This window comes from Gavia stellata, chromosome 7 (assembly GCF_030936135.1).
Source record: "Gavia stellata isolate bGavSte3 chromosome 7, bGavSte3.hap2, whole genome shotgun sequence".
In the NCBI taxonomy this organism is placed as follows: domain Eukaryota; kingdom Metazoa; phylum Chordata; class Aves; order Gaviiformes; family Gaviidae; genus Gavia; species Gavia stellata.
The window spans coordinates 8,298,682-8,320,006 of record NC_082600.1 but is presented as its reverse complement, the minus strand read 5'-3'; the positions used below and the strand labels follow the sequence as shown (position 1 = coordinate 8,320,006).

Here is a 21,325-nt window from a genome sequence, read left to right as displayed (position 1 = left end):
CAGGCACTTCAGTGTCTAGAAATACCTCAGTTTTCACCCCAAGGCTGAGGGTCCCAAATAAAACATCTACAGCACCTTCCTAGTGATTACACCACAGCAACAGCCGCAGGCCTCCAGGCACCTCCTCAGTCACCTTGAGTCACCAGAAGGCCACAGGACTGGCATTTCTTCCCCCAAAGCTTGATTCTTTTTAGGGACGCAATCCAGCAGATGCACCTGACACCTCCTGGCAACACCGAGTTCAAGGGAAGACACATCAGGCACAATAGGGGACATGGAGGTGGTGGCATTAAGCAAGGGCACTCACCTAAGAAATGGAAGGCCTGAGATAAATCCTCCCCTAAACGCACATTTTCCTTTTCCAAGTACCATGCCCCTGGTGCACAACTAGAAGAGGGCACCCTCTACCCTTTAGGGTGAGCTTGGCTCACTGTGCAGCCTGTTTCAGGGCCAGCAGCAGGGCCAGCACTGGTACACCTAATTTTTTCAACCTGTTCAATGAGGTTGAAAAAGGGCAGACCCAGACTTGAGTACTCAGGACACAGTCTGGACTTAACTGCGAACCTGCTATAGATAAATGACCAAAACATAAACACCGGGAGGGTAAACCTCAGAGCATCCAGCAGCTCACCTGTGAGAGCCATAAGCCAGCAATGAGGAGGCCCAAGTTCAAGAAGGCTTTCCCTGAGGCCAAATTTTCCACCTTACAGAGGTGCTATATATCTTGCTATATACGACCCTGTGGCAGCACTGTTTTACCAGCAGCAGAAATCCCACTCTCGCCTTGAGCAATGATCCTGACGACATTTGCAACCAAGCAGATACGGTTCTGTGAAATATTCTGCCTTCAACAAAATGCATTTTCCAGCTAGAAAGGATGAAGTATTAGTTTTGCTGGATGTGTTTCAAATAACTGTGGAGCACTAGTTCAAGTCAAGAGCAAGTACACGGTGTTTGCAAACGATGATGCCTGATGTTCTGCATCCAGAGGAGTCCTGGCTCTCACCCCGTTCCCCCATCTGTAAGCACACACACCACAAATATGGATGAAACAAGGGAACAGAAGTGTGTCCTAATGGACAGGGGAGCATTCACGCTGTCTAATGAAGGTGACTCAAGTAACAACCTAGGCCTCTAAAGGGTGATTCAGAAACTAATTGTCAATCTTAGTAATAATCTTAGAAAAGGCTCCAATTCAGCATGGTATTTAAAACTCATTGACATTAACAGGGCCAGGGAGACTGTAAATTTGAGCAGTACAGCACTTGAATTGCCATTCACGAACTGAAAGCTGGTCCCCTCCATGTCAGGGCTGAAGAGGTTTAATGGGGACAGCACAAGAAACCCCATCCAGGGTACCTGGCCCTCCTGTACCACCACCGGTCTCTGCCATGATTGTTCTCAGAGTTAGGCCAAGAGCTGAGATAATCCACAGCCTTCACAACTGTTTGTCTCAGTCCTCCTGCAGACCAGTGAAGAAAACTTAGATCTGGGCAGAAAATTACATTCCTAGTCCACAATCTTTGAGAAACACTTACACTCAAGTCTTTGCTCTGTCATTTCTTCTCCATCTCAATATTCACTCTAATCTCTGAGCCTTACTCAAATTCTCAGTGCTGGAACTATTTTCCACTGTAAAAACAGCCATTGCACAAAGCAGTGAGGAGACTAACTTGGTGGTCAAAGCTTTCACCTAAGATGTAGGAAAGCAAGAAAAAGGCTGTAGTGATAACTATCTATACAATCTGGCTTAGATCACATGAGCAGAAGAAGCTAGTCCCTAAAAGCCAATCTCCTGCTCGTGTTAGAGACGAGACCAATACTCAAATGCAAGTCTGAATCAAGCAGGACAGAGACTTGAACTTGCCCCTTCCATGTGTCCTTTGACCGTCCGACCTCCAGAAAACCTTCTACAGTGGCAAGAGTCAGCTGGTTTCTCTCACCATCACCACGCTCTGCTCAGAGAGGAATTCTGTCCTGAATAAGGACACAACTTGGTCCTGGAAAGTTTTTTCAAGATGATGTATTTCTTAGAAAAAGTTACAATTTGAACAGAATTTAATTGTCCGACAAGAGCACGTTTTCTCAGAAGATTCTCAGCCCGCTCTTACTGTAGTAGGTTTGTCTTTGATCATGTCCCAGGCTTGTTTTCAGTCACAGTACAACACAGAGTTCATAGTCGGATACATTTTGTCATAGCTGACACCACCACTGCCTTACTGGTAGAAAGGGAAGACTAGAGCTGTCAGTCTGCCACCTTTCTTGAACACTGAAGTCACGCTTTATTTTTTTCCTTTTCCTTAAAGACAACTTCTTTGTTGCCATGGCATCACTAATGCAGTATTTTGAGACAGGGAAAGATGATAACTGTGCATCATCACAGTGACACATCTATCAACTGCCATCCTCTCAAAAAGGGTAAATAAGTAAGGATGCCAATGGAGACTTTTAAAGGCTCCTCCAGCCTTTTTAATTTTTCCCTCTCACATACAAATTGCTGTCTACAAAGGCCATGCCTTGGTTTTATGACAGAGAAGGTCAGAAATTGTCTCTCAGCAAGCAGTGTCTAGGTTTATTTTTTAATTCCTTCTCTTCTCCCCATGCTACACGACACCAGCTGAGGTACACACTCACAAGAGAACAGAAACACCTGCACGTTCAGAAAATGCCAGCCTCGTTTCCCATGTTAAACCATGAGGTGACCGCTTCGCAATTCTTGCTTGTACAATGATTTCTTCCTGAACTAACAAGGTATCTACTGCTGAGCACAGCCCACAGTTATCTCAACAGTAAGAGAAACAAAACAAAGGCACACTGATGGTGTCTCCTACATAGCACCTTCAACTCACCAGGTGTGGTCTTGTTAGCCTTGTAGCATGTCTTTCCTATCACTGCCAGAATTACTTTAAAGAAACCTTTACTAACTTAGCAAATCAAGGCCTTGCACTCAGCACAATGGCATTTCCCTCCTTGACCGTGCATATGAGAACGTTGCATTAGGTCCCTTCCAAAATTTCAGAGAAAACTCTGCACACCACTGGCACAACCCTGTTATCTCAATAAAACCAGGGAAGAGTCACAGCGAGAGATGCCCATGTCCCAACACACTCCCTGACTTTGAGTCCAGATCAGTGAACAGGCAACGACAGACACGGTGGCTTTCAGCACACCACTGCCACAGTGGCGTTCACAGTGGTGACATGATGAGCTTTTCATCTCCCAGGTGGTGCAAAAGGAGGAATAATGTAATGAAATGAAAATGTATATAAGCTGAATTTATCAAGGCTTCTGCTACAGAGGAGGCAACAAGCAAAGCAGTGGCAGCAAGTCAAACTGGAAGGATCCCTGGTATGGATCAAGAATTCAACAGTGAGCACAGAGTCCTCTAGCAAACAAAAATAAGTATTTTACATTTGGGAGAGAGAGGAAAGGGGAGGAGAGGAGAGGGAGGAGAGAGGAGTATCTCAGTTGCTACTTCTCTCTTATTTGGGGGGATAACAAAGAATAAGTTGTCTCCACTCAGAACTGAAGTGCTCTCACCTCTTCAAGGAGGAATCTAATTGGGATCTTTATGCTCTCATGTACTTATTTTTCTCATCCACAAAACCTTGTTCTTAGTTCCACCAACTTGACCCAAGGCAGAATGACTCACCACAGCAAAAGGCCGGACAGCAGCTTTTTGTTCAAAGACCTAAATAAACCCTACTCCATCAATTGACCAAGGACAATGCAGCAGTAAACCTCTCGCTGAAGGCTGTGCGTTGCCTTGGCAACCTGTCTGCTCTCCATTGCTCCAGGGACTGGAAATGTGCTGCCAACACGAGATTTCAGCTAATCAAACCAAATCTCTTAATACTTAGATGATTTCCCATCTGCGGAGAGCAGGCCATGTGCCCACGGAAAGCAGAGCACCCTCCGAACACAGCCCTGGCTCCTCCTTGACCCGTTATTTGTTGGCTCCTTGTAGGCCACGGACATCTCCTGACAGCTACCGAAGGAGATGAGGGGGCAGCAAGAGGCCACAACGTGCTCGCTATCTGCACAGCAGCTCCACGCCTGCACTCAGCACATGGCTGGCAGCTGCAGAGAGGACAGGCAGCAAGGAGACCGGCTGCCCGCTGAGAGCTGCCTGCAGGCAGCAGGACCCTCACAGGGTCCATGCCTCAACCCCTGACCTTCGAAAGAAAAATTAATTTTCCGATATTGGTAACATACACTCCCTTCAGGCTGGTGCTACATGTTTCGAGCCTTCTCAATCCACTCTGTCCCTTTTTCAGCTCCCACTAAACACATCCAGGTAACAGCGGTGGCAAACTGCTGGCCAAAAAGAAAAAGTGGGACAACCACGTATCTCTTGACCTTCCTAGACTGGGGACTGCTGTCAACCTGCAGCACAGAACACCTGCTTTATTCTAAAACTTCTAATTGGCAATGCTAAAAGGGCAGCTTTGGTGGCTAATTTTGCCTTGAAAGCACAACCAGTAATTGATTTTTTTTTTTTTTTTTTTAAAGTAGAAACAAGACCAACCTTTCTACAGCTTCACTAAAGGTTTCCGGCCCCTGCATTTAAGCCCAGCCACAAAGACAGATGACCAGTCTGGCATTTAGCACAACCAAGGGGCCACAAAAAGAGGCATGAACAGCAGATGGAAGAGGAATTTTCTACAGTTATGTTGCTGCCAAGACAAGAAATTCTGTTTGGTGGTGATGAGATTCATGTCCATGAAAAGCCACCAATCACCATCTAACAACCCTCAGCACTACATCACCTAAGATGGCCCTGACTATGACCTTTCCATGCAATTGCCAAAGGGAATCAGTGCGACTGAACGGCAGACTCAACCCTGGCATTCAGGCTCTCCTTCCCCTCCTGGGTCATTCTTTACTGCATCTCAGAGGACACTAACCCACCACGCTCTGAACCTAAAAGCCACAGGCCTGACACTGAGTTTCATTCCACACACGTCATTTGCTGCCAGATTAACTCATGGTATTGCCACAGTTGGTGTGGGGGACCTTAGATGTTTTTTGTCCTGGTATGGAGGACATCTGCACAGGAGATGCTGCCTCACCACACAGCTCCCTGGGACCTAGGCTAGCTACCAAGCTTAGGCTCCAGCTCTTGAGGAACGGGATGGAAGAATTGTCGGTATATAAAAGGAAGCCCCGAAGCGGAAGAAAGCTGCTCATAAAGCAGGGTGTGGTTTCAAAGAAAGAACATATTGTGGAAGATTTCTAGGCCTCTGGTATCGACCAAGTGACCTACGCCCTGGGAAAATATGTTCTAACAATAACAAAAGCCATTAAAACAAATGCTTGGGAAAAAAAATGCCAGTGGTTTCTAGAGTCATGTATTTAATAGAGTGAAGAGCTTAGCAAGTACTGCCCCCTTCTACCATGTCACCATGACCATTTCTCTATCCATGCTAGTAAAACAAACCAGTTAACTTGTTACTAGGGCTGCATGCAGAAGAGCATGAACTGAAGTCATTGCTCAGCTAACCAAGGGCTCTGTGATAAGGGAAAGGCAATGAAGTCCTGCGGGCATAAGGAAGAGGGAACCAGAGCTGGTTTTAATGGCCAGGAGAACATCTGTCTCCCTACATGTGCTTTCCTACCTTATTCTTTCCTGTATCACGCCTTCGTTCTATTCCAGGCACTCCTCAGCCTTGCTTAATCTCAGTTCAGCCAAACTGAATCAAAGATGGACCCTGGGACTTATGCCCAAAATATCTGTCTCTACAGGGCATGGAAAAATCAAAAGCATTGAAATCAAAGGCAGAGTTGTCACTAATCTAATGAGGAGCAGGAATGATCTCAGAGAAAACAAATGTTGATGATGCAAGATACCCTCCATAATTCTTCTGTAAAAGCAACGTGCAGGGCAGGATCTCAACACTACAAAACCTGTGAGAAGGGCCCCCTCCAGATGAAAGCAACCACAACTGTGCCTCAGAGGATTCATTTGCGTTCACAAGTTTCAAAGCATCTGCCCGGAGTTTCTTTCAAGCAAAAGCTGTGACGCCGGACCGTTCTCAGGGATAAATGGAGAGCCATGCCACTTCAGAGCCAGAAGAAGAGCGAGAAGGGGGAAGGCAGATAGAAGCAACTGTTAGCCAAAGCAGATGCAATGGAGACAGACTAAAATAGATCCCACATATTTCAAGGGCTTCTGCAGTTCTGATGCTCCAGTCCAGCCCACGTGAACAAACATCCACGCACACATTCTGCAAAACACTTGACATAAAGGACCACAAGAATAAAGTGCAGCGTGTTCCTCGGACGTTTTCAGACACACCAAGCCAAGCTATGGAGTCTACTTACTACTTTATTTGGATCTCTTCAGCTGTTTTCTCCCACAGCCATCATGCTACATTTAGGTCCTTTTTTTAATCTACCTCAGCAACAAATACCTGCAAGTATCCATGGCTTCCCTTGCACAGTGATCAAATGTACCCTCTGCCTAACAGGAATGCAAATACTCTGCACCTGTGTTATTCGTGATGGATCTAGAATAATGGTCTTACTACAGCTTTACAGTAAAATCTGAAATGACAGCAGGAAACAGCACAATGTCAAAGCAGAAAACAGAAGAAAAGCCTAACTCCTATTTCATTACTTGCAATTTCCAAGACCTTTGTATTTCAAGAAAAACAAAGCAGCATGCAAATCCAAAGTAACAAGTGTTGGTAACACAGGATTTGCTTTCCAAACTGTAATTGTCACCAAACTAACAAACTAGGAAAGCTACCTCTCACCAAGAAATAGCCACAAATCATTCAAAACATGAGACTTACCTAATCGCACTTACATAAAGCAGCAAAACAAGTCAAACCAGCAATGAAATTTCCTAAGAACACAAACAACACATTTCAAAGCTTTCTTCCTGGGAGAGGTTGCAAAATCCTCGGGATCTGCGGTGTTCACAAAAGCTGGGCAAAGCTGAAGAGAAGCATCGTCCTGAGTTTCAAAAACAGGAGTAGTGCTCGTGCTCTTGCTCTTTTCTCGGTATGTACTTGTTGATTTAATGTCCCAAGGAAGAAGGAAGGCTGCTGGTTGGTAAACATGTGACAGCCACCAAAGGAATGCTAGCCAGAGAAAGAAGAGATAAAGCAGCCTATGCTGCTTCCGACGGGGTTTGTTTAAGAACTACTGCCTCACCTGTAGCCTTCCTACTGCTCCCACCTTAAGAGCACCAGGTCTGTATTCGAACAATTACCTTGCTGACAAATTTGCCTAAAAAAAATTTGCCATTCATTTATCATGAAATTGTTTCTCTCTTGTACAGAGATACAATTTATTACTCGGCTTAAATTCTCACTCTGGTCATAAATATTTTGGATCCACTTTAGAAATGTACCTCTTCCCTCCTGGATTCCCACAGATTTGAAGTGAAGAAAGTAAAGTAAGGATCACAGAGGGCATTCAGTCTAAAACAAATTGTTTGCTCTCCAGGGAGTAGCCTACCCCTTGCACTTGCCGGGCCTCAGCCAGTCATTACTTCCCCGAACAGCTCTGCCCACCCTCCGGCCAGGCCCTGCTCCATCGCTGTGGGCTCCCAGGCTGAAAGAGCAAAGCTGTGCCAGCAGCTCTGTGCTTGCTGATGGCGTTTGTATACACAGAGGTAAAAACTGTTCTTAGAGGAAACAGTGTAAGCACAGCACCAATCCTAATGCATACCAGGTCATATACCTACTACACACCTGTGAATAGCTGGAGATTTCATCTTGGAGACTGTCTCTTACAAAGTCACACTTCACTGGCAAAAAAAAAAAAAAGGCAAAAAAAAGCAAAAAGGTAGAGAATGGACTTCAACTCCTGCTTTTTTTAATTTTTCCTTTTTTTAAATTTTTTTTAACCTTAATGTATATTTTAAGGAAGGCTCTGTGATACTTACTGTGAGATCACATCCTGTTTACACTATCCACACAACTGCTGCTTTGAATGTGCATTTTGGATGTAGATTTGATTCCCAGTAGAAGAAGGGTTATTTTTCCCCAGCATCCAGGGCAAATCCATCCCCACTGTCTCCACCTGCAAAAGGTCTCTCTGCAGTGAAACTAGAGCTCTTCCCAGCAATTTATTAATTAGTGCAAAATTTTGTTTCCGGCTTCTAGAATATCTGGTGCGCCTCAAAAACAGCATGGAAAGGCTGTAAAATAAAATCACACATCTGAACCCAGCTACTCACAATGCTCAAAACATGAGAGAGCGTGGGGAAGGTGGACAGAAAATGGGGGGAAGGAGGAGAGTACACTCCCCACTCAGTAGGGGCTTGCAGACCTGGCTGCTCACAAGCAAAAGGTCTTCTGGCCCCATTGCCTGCAGCAGTTTGTAAGTTGGCTCTAATCAGCTATCAGCAGTATCTTGCCTCTCTAAGGTAAACTGCTCCCTGAGGCAATTTTCTGCAGGTGTTCCTAATGCAACCCTTTTTCCCCCCAAAAAAGGCATCCTGATGATCTTGTTTATAAAAGCTGCTGCCTGGCAGATCCCTGAAGAATAGTCCAGACTGGCATCTTCAAAATAAAAGCTACTTAGAAAGAGTTCAAGAGGGGGGGAAAAAGTCCTTATTGAGCAGACATCAAGCCCCTTGACTTACATGAGTCTCGCTGCACCAGATTCCCCATGGATTGGGCAACTGAAGAGGGTGTCTGGTTCCCTGGGCTGTGTGATGGCTGCAGGCAAAAGGCCCAGGATGGGCAGAGCCCTGGTGAAAGGCCACTGCTGGGGACACTGTGCCTTTCAGCAGGGCTCTTTCCAGACCACAGCCTTTCCCCTGTCTCTGTGATGCCAACATCAGGCATGGCTGAGTGATCATGCTGATCAGCCGTACGAGGTCCCAGAGCTGAAGGTGGAGTCTGTGGCACTGTGCTAAAAATATGCAAGGGCGCAGGAGAGCAACAAGGGAAACACAAAGTCTAGTTATGTCAGACAAGTCATCGAAGCCAACTGATTGAGCAAGTTTCATCCATTGCCCAAGGAGACTTGCCTCATCTGCTAAGCCAGTGGGAAATTTCCCTGCCAATTTAGAAGTGAGCACCAATCCTTCGAAGACTTGCAGAGACAGGCTACCAGGAAGGGGCCGGGGCAGTTCAGCATGGAGGTCTGTGGGTGCCTCATTCCCTGTACGTACGCTTAGTCCCAATGCTGTATGACTGGAAACAAATGTCCGGGGAACAGCTCCAGAAGAGAGGCAGTGAAATGAGTTGCTAAAGAGAGAGGAAGGTCTCAGGTTCAACACAGCTTACCCAGCACCCAGGAAAACCATACTGCATCTGTGGCACTGCCACTGAGTTAGTGTTAGACCAGAGAAGTTGCTTACTCCAAACTTCTTCCCATTGATTATTCTGCTATTCCCTTACTTTTCAACTCTTCCCTTCGTAACTTTCACTGTAGCCCCTAACATCTTTTCTGTGGTAATACGATGTTTTTTCGCTTTCATTTAAATTTTGCCAGAATTCATCAGGACTGTCATATTTATGATGGAAAATGGGAGACCATTTAAGTCTTCCACTCTGACTCCCGTGCACTCGGCTGCTTTCCTTGCTCTCCCCCATTAAGTTCTTACTCTAAACTTTACTCTTCAATCCATCATTTATAAAGTTGCAATGGAAAAAGTAATCCAGAAATAATGCCACAATAATGTTAGGAGAATACACTCTCGTCCTTGTCAACTTGACACTGCCCTTTTTCTGGTTTGTTTTTTTTTTTCAGAACCGTTGTGCTAATAAAGCTAGAGCACAATTGGCAGAAATTCAAATACATTTTCAGATGTAGCGAGTTTTTATTATTATTTGTCAACCACCAGCTAAACTGTAGAAATATTCCCTTTATGTCCTGCTAAATGTCAAGCTGATATTTTTAAAACCCAGACAAAGTATTTCACATAAGCCTTTACACCATTATTTTAAAGATCAAACATCCTTTCACCTGGGAGCCACGGCATGGCCGGTTCCCCCAGCAACGCGACGTGCTTCCAGCTCGGCCAAGCAGCGAGATCCCTTTCAGGCGTCCACTGCCAAACCGGCACCCAGCTGGCCACGTTCTGCTTCAAAGCTCCACCAAAAGCCCTTTGCCAAGGCGCCTCTGAGAGAAGCCCTCATAAACTGATTTCTAATTCTTCTTTTTCAAGGTGCACCAGGCTTACATCTCTCAGAAAAGGGGGGAGAGGGTATTTCATCCGAGCTTTTTCATTGATCTGAATTTGCCTTTTTCATTTAAAGCCACACAAAGTCCTCGCTGCCTTCGCACGCCATGCTCTTCCTCTCCAGCCAGGCAGCGGCTTGCCGCGCTGAGCCGAACTGAGACAAGAGTGGTTCAGATCCCCCGGCCCTGATGTGGATAATAAGGCACAGCGCCCTGTAACAAACCTGTTGTAAAAAATAGGCCAGCACGTGACCGGTAGTCACCTCCCAGCCAGGGAATGTCATCCCTCCCTTTAATTAATTAATTCGGCTCACTATGGGCAGCTCCACCCCACAGGGCAATACCTGCACTGACCCAGACCCCTTTATCAAGTGGTGAGGGAAGGGGAGAGAGGAGGCTTTGCAAATCCTGGAAGGAGGAGGGAGCCGGGGGTACCCCAGGACTCCAGAGGGCTCCCCAGAGCCCCACTCCTGCTGCCGGCTGCCCCTGACGCCCTCACAGCCCCTCACCCATCCCCGCACCCCCACATGCCTGGCTGGAGAGCGAAGGACTCACGGGGACCCCAACAGTGTGAGCGCCCCAGGCCTGGGGGGGAGATCAACCCCGGCATGGCACAGTTATGCCAAGAAAAAGAGGCTTTACACCAGCATGGCTGATTTCATTCCTTCACAGAGCAGCAGCCATGGGATACCTGCCACGACACTCCACCGGTATTTAACATGCACCACTGTCATTTTAGTTCCTTTGCAAAACAATTATCACTGCACGCAGCATTTGCTAGAGGTAAACTTGGCTGAACAAAGCCATTAATGTGCAGGAAAAGCTGAATAGCTGTAAAACTGCACACAAGCAGCAACAACTCACGCTTTCGCTTTGTTCACTGCATTAAGCCTTCCTCAATGTTCTCTAGACTTGCAAAACCAAACACATCTCCCACTTCTTGGGCTTGAAGTAAAATTACTCTTCCCCCTCGGCCCCATGCCTTATTCAAATGAAATGTAAGACAAAAGAGAGAACTGCCCACAACAGACTCACAGAATCACTAAGGTTGGAAAAGACCTGTAAGATCATCAAGTCCAACCATCAACCCAACACCACCATGCCCACTAAACCATGTCCCACACTGCCACGTCCACACGTTCCTTGAACACCTCCAGTGATGGTGACTCCACCACCTCCCTGGGCAGCTTTTTCCAGTGTTTCACCACTCTCTCAGTAAAGAAATTTTTCCTAATATCCAGCCTGAACCTCCCCTGGCACAAATTGAGGCCATTTCCTCTTGTCCTATCACTAGTCACTTGGGAGAAGAGACCAACACCCACCTTATGAAACAGACTTCAGGTCAGTGCACTTCCCACTCCTCTTACCAAGGTATGAATACACGAGCGAAACATCTCTGGCATGTTTCGCTGAACTTGTCCAGCATCTGCCCGGTACTCCATTCCTCTGGGTTAACAGCGTACAGCAGCAGACTATACTGGAAGGAAGATGCCTGTGCTAGGTAAGCATGAAGTATTTACACAAGTCATAATCACCTGCTGTTTGCTAACAAGTATAGATGACAAGGTCCCGAACTCAAGAGGAGGAAACTGTCTTAGCAGAAGCAGTGTTTCAATTAAACACATCTGGACTCCATGGCATTTCCTCACAAAAATTTCTATGAAGGGGCACAGACCAAATGCATGGCCTTGTTTACCTGAAACCACACTTGAAAACTAACTGAAATGAGACTGTAAGCCATTACCCACAAACAAAAAGGTTAGTTCCACCTATAGTCCAAAATATCAACAAAATCCACGTGCCCACTAAGCCTATAGTAGAGAAATCTGACCTGGTTTGCCAAAGTATGCAAAGAGAGAAATTGTGCCTGTTTAGATTATTAAGTCAGCAGTAACTGGATCAAACAGTTTCCCTGTGGCTATTCTGGTATGTGCTGCTTGATGGCCGGGCTCACTACAATCCTGTGTACCTCACGCTTCACAGATGCGTTTTCGGATCCAATCCTGGCTTCTATCCCAAGCTTGGACTCCGGGGCTCACTTACTCCAGTGAAAAAGTTTCCCACTAATTTAATAGTATCTGAAGTGGATCTAAGCGGTCCAGTTCTCAGAAATTTGCAGAAGTTTCAGGAGAACCCCAGGGTCTCCGGTCTCTGTTGCAACCCACATTTCTTCTACTGTGACAGTGAAGGTGGGAGGAAGGAATGCCTGGAGCAGCACTCGGTCCAGTGGGACGCCCAGCAAAGACAAGCTGGCAGGCAGATCAGCCCCTAGAAATAAGGCAAGCAAACAGGCCAACTCAAACTCCGCAAGAGGTGGATTTCCAAAGAAAAACTCTATGTACACAAGGGTGCTTCAAGTCTATTTAGAGACCTGAAAATCAATAGCAAGGATTTTCTAATTAAAGGCAGGTGTTTTTTTTTTAAAAATAATATGTCAGCATTGAAAGAAAGTGTTACCAGAAATACAAACAAAACCATTACAAACGCAGATGAGATAAAGGGAGGCGGGAATTCCCCAGAAAAACGGCAGCTTTTGATCAGAAATCAAGAAACAGATGATCAGTGTTCTTTACCTCATAACTCAGTCCACATACTACTTTGGAAATATCAAACTAAATAGAGATCTTGTGGGTTACATGAGTCCAGCTTGCAAGCAAGAGTATGGAGAAGAGCAGATCTAAATCTCCAAAAATGCAAGCAGAGAGACGCAGGCAATGGCTCTGTCCAGGGAAGGAACCAAAACAAGAACACATACACCAAGTCAGCACATAGGCTAAAGCAATATAGCTGTACAAACGAGACAAACAGACCTGGAATACAGGCAATAGCAACCAGTCTACCATGGATAGTGATACGATACCCACCCTAACAGCTGTCTTAACACAGATGAGAGAGATAGAACCAAATACCCCAGGAATAAAAAAAACCAAACCAGCAAACAGCAACATGTCCACTGATTGAGAACAATGCCAAATAAGAGGAAGATGCCTCCAGAGCGGCTTTAGCTAATTCAAACACTTGCCATGTACAAACACGACAATCTAATCCCAGCGACACTGATACTAGCAGCAGTATCAGACTGAAGGAAAGGAACCAGCTGCTTGTCATGCACAGTAAAACCATTTGGAGATGCATGAGCAAATGCAGGAGGCCAATAAGGAGCCTAAAACACCAGGAATGTTAGCACAAAACCTTCACAGTACTTGACACGCACAAGCACTGTCATCTGTCCATCAGCACACGTGAATGACAGCCAGGGATCTGCCTGGCGCCCACCACAACAAGCAAGGGAGAGGAGGACGCCAGGGCCGTGCTGCCAACCCAGCCCAGCTCCAGCCATGCTCTGAAACAAAGATTTATCTGAATGTAGATAGGGAGGAAAAATGAATACTTTAACAACAGATATCAAAACAATGGTCCTCAAAAACTTTGAGTAACTGTGAAGAGAAACTCAAATGCATTGGGGAATGCCCATGTCCCAGAACACACAGGGAATCCACACTTTAAATGGATCAACTATGCTTCCAGAGTCTGCGCAACTCCACTTGAATGCAATATAGTTCTCTACCAGCAATGAAAAGAAAATCAAACAGTGAAAAGACAGCCACGAGACTAACAGTGCAGGCAAAACGTACAGGGGGAATTCGCCATCAGTAAAGCAATGGTTGCAAGGGTAGTCCAGCCCAGGATTTGACTGAAGGGCAAAAAAAGATTGTGTTTTCAGTGATAGCAACATCCCTTAGGTCATCGAAGTGACAAAAAGGACAGAAAAGTCATTAAGAGAAAGCCAAGTGAAGCAGGCAGCTTCTACAATACAGGCACCAAGGACCATAAACAACATAGCAGAGATGAGTGTGTCTGGGCTCCACTTGTCAATCAGTTGGGGGAAGCAACGGAAAAAGTCAGTGGAGGACTCCAGGGTTCAGGGTGGTAACAAGATGAACCAAAAGAAAGTTGTGGTACATCAAGAGACAGTCTGCATAATTGCCCATGGCAATTTAGTTTATTTAATTAAGTGCATTAATGCTGGTAAATCAGAGATTTGAACATTTGTTACCAGAAAGGGAATAGATGCCATTTTCCGGAGCGTCATAGCAAAACTCAGCATCAACAAAACAAGCAAAGTACAGTCTGCTTACCCCCTTCCCGTAGAAAAATGAAGTTAGAAGGGAGCTCAGAGGACCACCTGGGAGCACGTACATAGGCCTGGCTGAAAAAAAAAGAAAAGAAAAAAAAAATGTCAGCAGTGGCTTTCTTCCCTTGGGACAGTGCCACAGGCTCCAACCGTATGCCTTCGCTGCCCTTTGCTTCAGCTCTGGCACGGAACGCACTAACATAAATGAGTGTGGCTGTGTGGGAAGACTATGTGTTTGTACACGTTTATTCTGCTTTGTTAAATTTTATCTTCTTTCACAGCGCATCTTCAATTTAAAAATCCTAATAGATGGCAGTTAACATCACTGAGTGATTATTAACTACTGCAGCTTGGTAAATGAGAACCTTAGCTCAAAAGTCAAGTTCTAGATTTCAGCAGTGTCAAACATTAACTTAGGAAGTGATTTAGGTGAAAATTAAGACCTTTGAATAAAACTACTTTTAAACCCTAAAGAATAAGCTTAGACTCTGTTGCTCAGCCAGTCAGTTTTCAAGGTTTTTAATTTCAGGAAGAGATGACAGATTTCAGCTAAATTCTACTGAGTGTAGTAAGTTAAAGCATCTACAGAACTTAGTTTTTAAGTTCCCACTTAAGTTAGCCAGGTAAAGTAACTTTTATTATGTTTCAGAGCTTATCATAATGAAAGTTTACGGTAAATCCACAGAATTCAATAGAATTAACTGGCTATAAATCTCAGAGCATAAAACTGGTTTGCAGAGGTAGCACGTACGTGATTCCCAGCCTTTCTGCAAGGTGCCAGCCATTGAGAGCTGATTAGTCAGTCTTTGATTAATTGCCTGCTGTATAAGAGCCAGGGTCAATCTACTCAATTAGGTGAAGGTCTGGGGGAGATCAGAGATGTAAATCAAAACCTACAGCAAAAGCTTCAGCACGAGATGAGACTGGACCAGCAGCCTTTCTTCCCTGCAAGGACCCCTCTCCCCGGGGCAGCCTGCTCGCCAACCACAGCCGTAAGTGGATGCCAAGGAAAGAGCAAGAGCAGGACCCCCACATATGACTTCTCCTGAGTAGCCTTCCCACCTTCAACCACGTTCATTTCTAAGGATTTTTTGAGCCTGACATGGCTTGTTTTCTTCCGGGTAATTAACCAGCCTCCCACTGAACCCAGGTAAACTTTTTGCACCCAACAGACCCTTCAGCAGAGATTTCTGCAGATCTACCACCCACTGCATGAAGGTCCAGCTCCTTCTGTCCCTCCTGAAGCCGGCTCCCTTTGAAAGCCCTCAGGCCTTGTGAGGCAGTGAACAAGCACTCGCTGCCCACCTCTCCATTACTACTCACATAAGTCTGTATATCTGATGATTCCCCAGATTAATCTCTCTTCCCAGTTTATAAGTCTTTGTCAATCAGTCGTGCCCAGTACCAGAAATGTCCACACTGTTGACCTAGCTGCCTGTGTGGGACCTCTTCCAGTTCTGCTCTATCCTTTTGGAAATGAGGGGGCCAAAACTGCACACGGTACTCAAGATAAACTCTAGCTTTACACAACAGTGCGGTGGCGTTTCCCACAATAAAGGACAGCTTGCTTACAAGATCAGGCAATTCCCCATCTTCAGAGACAGAAAGCACTGTGCCAAGGAGTGCAGAGACACGGGCCACATCCACCGCGGTCCCCAGGCTGACACACCTCCCAACGGGCAAGCCCCGTGCTGCTGCAGGAGAGGAGGGACTCTCATAAGAGGGACACAGCAAGATAAGGCTCAAGGGAAGACGAAACCCAGTGGGAAGCTCTAAATCCCCGAATACGAGAAGCAGGAGAACATCAGAGCAAGTGAGGCCAGTGGGGAAATGGTGTGACGCGTTAAAAAAGCACAGATCATGATTAGTTTAAAACCAACCAGACTGTGACACTGTCCACAGGGCTCCAAGAGACTGGGTATGTAGACAGAAAACAGGAATGATTTGAAACTACAGTTACCCCACACAGACTGGGAAACTATCTTGACAGGGTGATGAAAACACTGTATTTTTAGACATTATAACTACTTAAAAACCTGTAATAGAAAAGTAGCTAGTCCCCAGCAACACATGAGAACGGCTATTCTTCAACACCCTGTAGAAGAAAAAAAGCCCACAGAAATCTAAGCAATAAGCTTGGATTTGAAAAAGGAGAACTACATAAAAATCAGTGTAGCAGTAAAAAGAAATGTCTGGAAAGATGGAAATATTTCCAGGTGACCACGTATAAATACTATAGGAAAGCATCAGGATACTTATATCACCAATTCAAAATACTTTAAAAGGACCAAAAAAATCAATTTCTTGTTTGGGGTTGAACAGCAGATTAAGGCAATTACTGGCAGTAAAGACAAAAAGGGGAAAAGAATATCCTTCAGAATGTGAATATCATGTTCAGAAGAGGAAAAGAAAAAAAGATCGTGAACTTCTGGCAAGTTAAATGAGGAATCACAGGAGGGCAGACCAAAAAACAACTGCGGTAAGCAACTTCCTAACGGCATAAAAATTTAATTATAGCTCTTTTTCAAGTGTTGCAGAAATAGGACGCCTTCCGGAGAGCTGGTGGGGTCAGAGATGATGAAGGTGTACAAGGAACACTCATGATGATAGGCCTACAGTAGGAAAGCCAAATTTTGCACCAATGTTACCTGCAGAGAAGCTGAAGGACGTAACTCAGCTATTTTCACTCAGAAAAGGGATCTCAGTGACTATCCAAATAGTTCTTTGGAAATAGCTCCATGTTCAGTAACAAGGCAAATAAAGAAATAGTATGAAAACCAGTAAGACCACAGAAACAGTATTGCCACTACAAATCCATACTGCACCTCCTTTCTTCACTACAGTGAAGAAGTCTTGAAAAGGTTATAATAGAGCCATACTGAGACAGGCAACTTGGATAATGAGGGGTCTGAGAAGGTTTCTACTCAAGGAAAAAACTTGACTCTTTCAGATAGAGAAAGAGGTAATTATAGGATCAGGGCAGAGATGGAGGGGTAATAAAATGTAAGTGGTGTGGAGGTGGCAAATAAGGAATGAATTGTAACTACTCCTTTCTAGAAAACAACTAGAGGGCATACAAAACGAGTAGGTATCAGGTACAAAACACAATGTACAGAAATAATGTTTAATGCAACACAAGACTACGGAACTCACTGCTGCAGGACGTTGCAGGGGCTGGAAACATAAACGGGTTCAAAAAGCAAACAGATAAATGGAGTATGGGTTCATCACGGGCTATCAAACATAAAAGCCATACCGAAACCGCTGGGTTAGAATGTCCCCAAACTACTGATTGTCAGAAGCTGGGAACACATAGCCAAACTGTTCTTAAACGTTTCTCCCCGGGTACTTGCTACCAGCCAGCATCAGGGACCTTTGCTCTGACACAGCGCAACCATTCTTCTGGCAGTGCACCACAGATTGCTTTTTTTGTTTAACTTTTGAAATTATTTTTAAATTTAAAAATAATCTGAACCCATAAGATTGCAAGCTGTTAATAAAAGATGAAAAATTAATTGCTTGGTTCGCCGCTTTCACTCAGTAGATCAAACAAATAACCTGCCCCAGTAGCTTTACCTGGCAAATAAACCTTTCTGATCATTTGCTTTAAGCTCAGGGGCAGCAGTCCCAGCAGAAATGGTATCTGAAAGCTAGTCACACTGTTAATCACCCACCAACCAACAGCGCACCAGGACAGCCCAACTGTTGTGCTATGTACACTCCAGTCAATACCAGTACCCTGGTCCTGCAACTTGACTGTACAAAAGTATTGCAGATACTGCATAATCCAAGCTCTCCCCTAAACTAGGGCAAGGCATTAAGCTGGAGCCTTACCTTTATTCATGCTCATTTTACTGAGGCGCTCTCAATTCATGCCAAGCAGCACAGGGAAAGGTCACCACTCTGGTAATGAATCCTCTACCAGGCCATGGTCTCCTCCAGCCTGGAGTCTCCTCTGCCACAAGGATAAATAATTACGAGCAGTAGTTCCCTTGGCCAGGTAACATCATCCCAGCAACGGCAAAAGAGCATCCTTCTTTCAGCCTCAGCCATGTGCGTGTAATCAGTGGGATACTCAAGAGACACAGAAAGTTTCACGGACGGGCTTTGCTGCCTGATGGAGAGGTCTGGGAACCACTGCGCAAAGCACCAGCACAGCTCTGCCCTGATGGGCAAGGAAAGCAGAGAAGCCTTAGCCCATCTGAGGCAGAAACTAGTCCAAGAATAACCATTACTTTTAGGGGGGAAGGGAGATTGAAAAACATCCAATTTTTTTTTGAATGAAAAACACTCAACTTGGAAAGGAAATCTTCACATCAGCTTAGATTCCCTTGACCTTTCTGGCAGTTTTTACACGGCCAAGTAGGGAAAAAAGAGATGGGAAGGGGGAATGGAGATGGAAGGAAGAAGGGAGAGAAGGTAAAGCAGAAAAGGAAAAAAGCAATTGGAAAGGTCCTCCCCCAACTGGGTGACAACAATTCAGCTTCCAACTTTGAAAATATCTTTGAGAATTTCTCCCAGAAAAATGACAGTATCTTTTTATTTACCTTTTTCTTTGATGCTGCCAAGCTTGGCTGCCAGGAAAATAAGTTTTGAATAAAAATGTTTTGACCAGCTTTGCCTGAAACACTCAATTAGTGGTGAAGGGCAGAGCAGGAAAGGTGGGGGAAAAAAAAAAAAAGAGAAGAAGTGAGCAGCTGGGCAGGGAACGAAGCCAGCCTGACAGAGAGAAGCTGGCAGCACCCTGACCACCAAGCACCTGACGAATCTGTGTTCAAGCTAACACATCCAGCCCTTTATCTCAAGCAAGGCTTATCCTTTGAAGGATGCCCTGTACCATCTTCTCCAGAGAACCCCACCAGGCTGCCTAGGTCCCTTGGACCCTGCCAGCCTTCCTGGCGAGGTTTGCAGGGCCTCTCAGGTGCATGGATCTAGCAACAGGAATGGCTGGCACTGAAAATAAATCAGGAGGCTCATTAGGAACCAGTCACCACAATGACAGTCAGCAAGCTGAGTTAATATGACTCCCACCACGCTTCACACACTCAAGTAACTGCTCAGATATAGCTGGTAGGCCAGTCTCCTTTCAGTGCTCAGAGTCACGCTCTTCCCTTCCTTTCCTATACTCTCTTTTATTAATATAGTACATCTCTCTGGCGTCTCTAACTTAACACTCTGTTTGTTGGCTGGCTGACAGGTCTCGAAAAAGCACATCTTTCCTCTTCCAGCACAATTCTGTTTAATCTTGTATGGAGAAGGTGTATCACTTAAGCAACTTTTTCTACCATTCCTTTTCTGCAGGAAAAAGGAAAGAAGTTTGAAAAAAGAATGACAGCAATGTTTTAACCTATATGGGAGCAATTTGCATGCAAAATAGATTTTTCAGGTGCCCCAGAAGATGTGGGGGCCCTGCCAATCTGGAGGGAAGAAAGAAAAAGGGTGAATCTGACACAAACACTGTCAAGTGATGAACCCACAACTTTTAGTTTCTTCCCTAGGGCACAGTGGCCTGGAGAGAGAGTCTATTCCATACTACCTCCATGTTTATTTTCATTCTCATTGACACTACCATTGTAAGACAAAGAACCTGTTTCTTCTTTTATTTATACGCCTTCTCAAAGCCCCTTGCATGCAAGACCTACAAATGTAGTCAATATGTGAGTAGGTGCAGCCGGATGTAAACCCAAGTGGGAAGCGGTTTCCTTACCGAACTTGATGAGAAAATGAGTTATACAATCAATAAAGTAGCACCAGACTGTAGAGGAAGAGAGAATCATATGATATACTAAACAGCACCAAGACATTATCACCAATAAATCATGGTACTATGGGGGTTAGCAGAGGCACAACAGGGGTGCTAAAGCTGCTGAGAACAGAGGAGCCGCAAGCATGCCAGGGAAGGCAGCAGTCTGCCACCAGCACTGTAGCTCTACCAGTTCCTCCCAACAGTGTTTCTCCCAGCCGTTAGCATTTGTTACACATGGGGAAAAATCTTCATGCTCCAGAGCTGGCACTCCTTGTCGTAAGTAGCGTTATTTGCACTCCTTGTCGTAAGTAGCGTTATTTGCACCCCTCAGAGAAAGACCTTTCAGACAATGATTCCTGCAGACATTTATGTTCTTCTGGCAGCACTGAAGTAATCTTTTTTGGAACCTGAACACACCAAGCCCTGTTGCAGGGGATGCCACAGCACTCCACGCTTAGGAGCTCTGCACCACACCACAAAAGCAGCAATGTAGCCATTCAAACCAGATCCATAGCACTGCCATACACAGGCAGACAACGTTTTCACAAGAGCCTCAACATCAAACCAACCAGTTTTATGTTGCACTTGAAAACGCAGAGAGAGCAACCAGAGGAAAACACCCCGCCTTTGCCTTCCCGTGGATTCTGCGTGACAGAAGAGAGTCTCCAGCAACAAGTTTAGCAAACAAGCTACAGCTGCCATTTACCAACACAAACACGCACCTAGTCTCGGAAAACCTGTACTGATCAGAAGTTTTGCAAGGATTTGCTTTTCCACTTTCTACTTCGACGTTCCCGGTATGCTAGCATAATTTACCACCACTGTTCTTACAAAAGTGTTACACCCTTTCTAAAATAAAACAGGGCTATGTGACAGATCTAAACCAGCAAAATGCATCAGCGCAATTAGCGGTTCTGCTGCTTTTATGGCTCTGATTGGAATTCTGATCTCAAGCGAAAAGCGCTCTCCAGTGAGAAAACACGGTGGCTCTGCATACAGGCTCCATCTGCCGGCACTCCGCTCTCCCAGCTCTGCTCAGTATATAGTAAACTGAAACAAAACCTACACAGCCATCAATTACATTTTTCTTCTCGCAGCCTATGAATTTCAATAAATACACCATCTGTTCATCTTCTGTGTGGGAGTTCAGTCATCTTCTTGGCAGCAATATTATTCTAGAGCAATTACCTGTGTCTTTATCACCTATCATTGTGCTTCATCATCTTTTCATCATGCGTAAAAACCAACCACTTTATTACTACAATTTCTGTAGGCAGCCCAGTCCTGTTAGTTACCAT

At 45.1% G+C, this 21,325-nt stretch overlaps 1 protein-coding gene across 1 annotated transcript in view; it reads right to left on the bottom strand.

The window, feature by feature from the left end:
- Nucleotides 1–21,325, bottom strand: part of SYT16 (synaptotagmin 16) — a 109,786-nt gene that overhangs the window by 57,370 nt on the left and 31,091 nt on the right. The gene's annotated exons all lie outside the window — the stretch shown is intronic.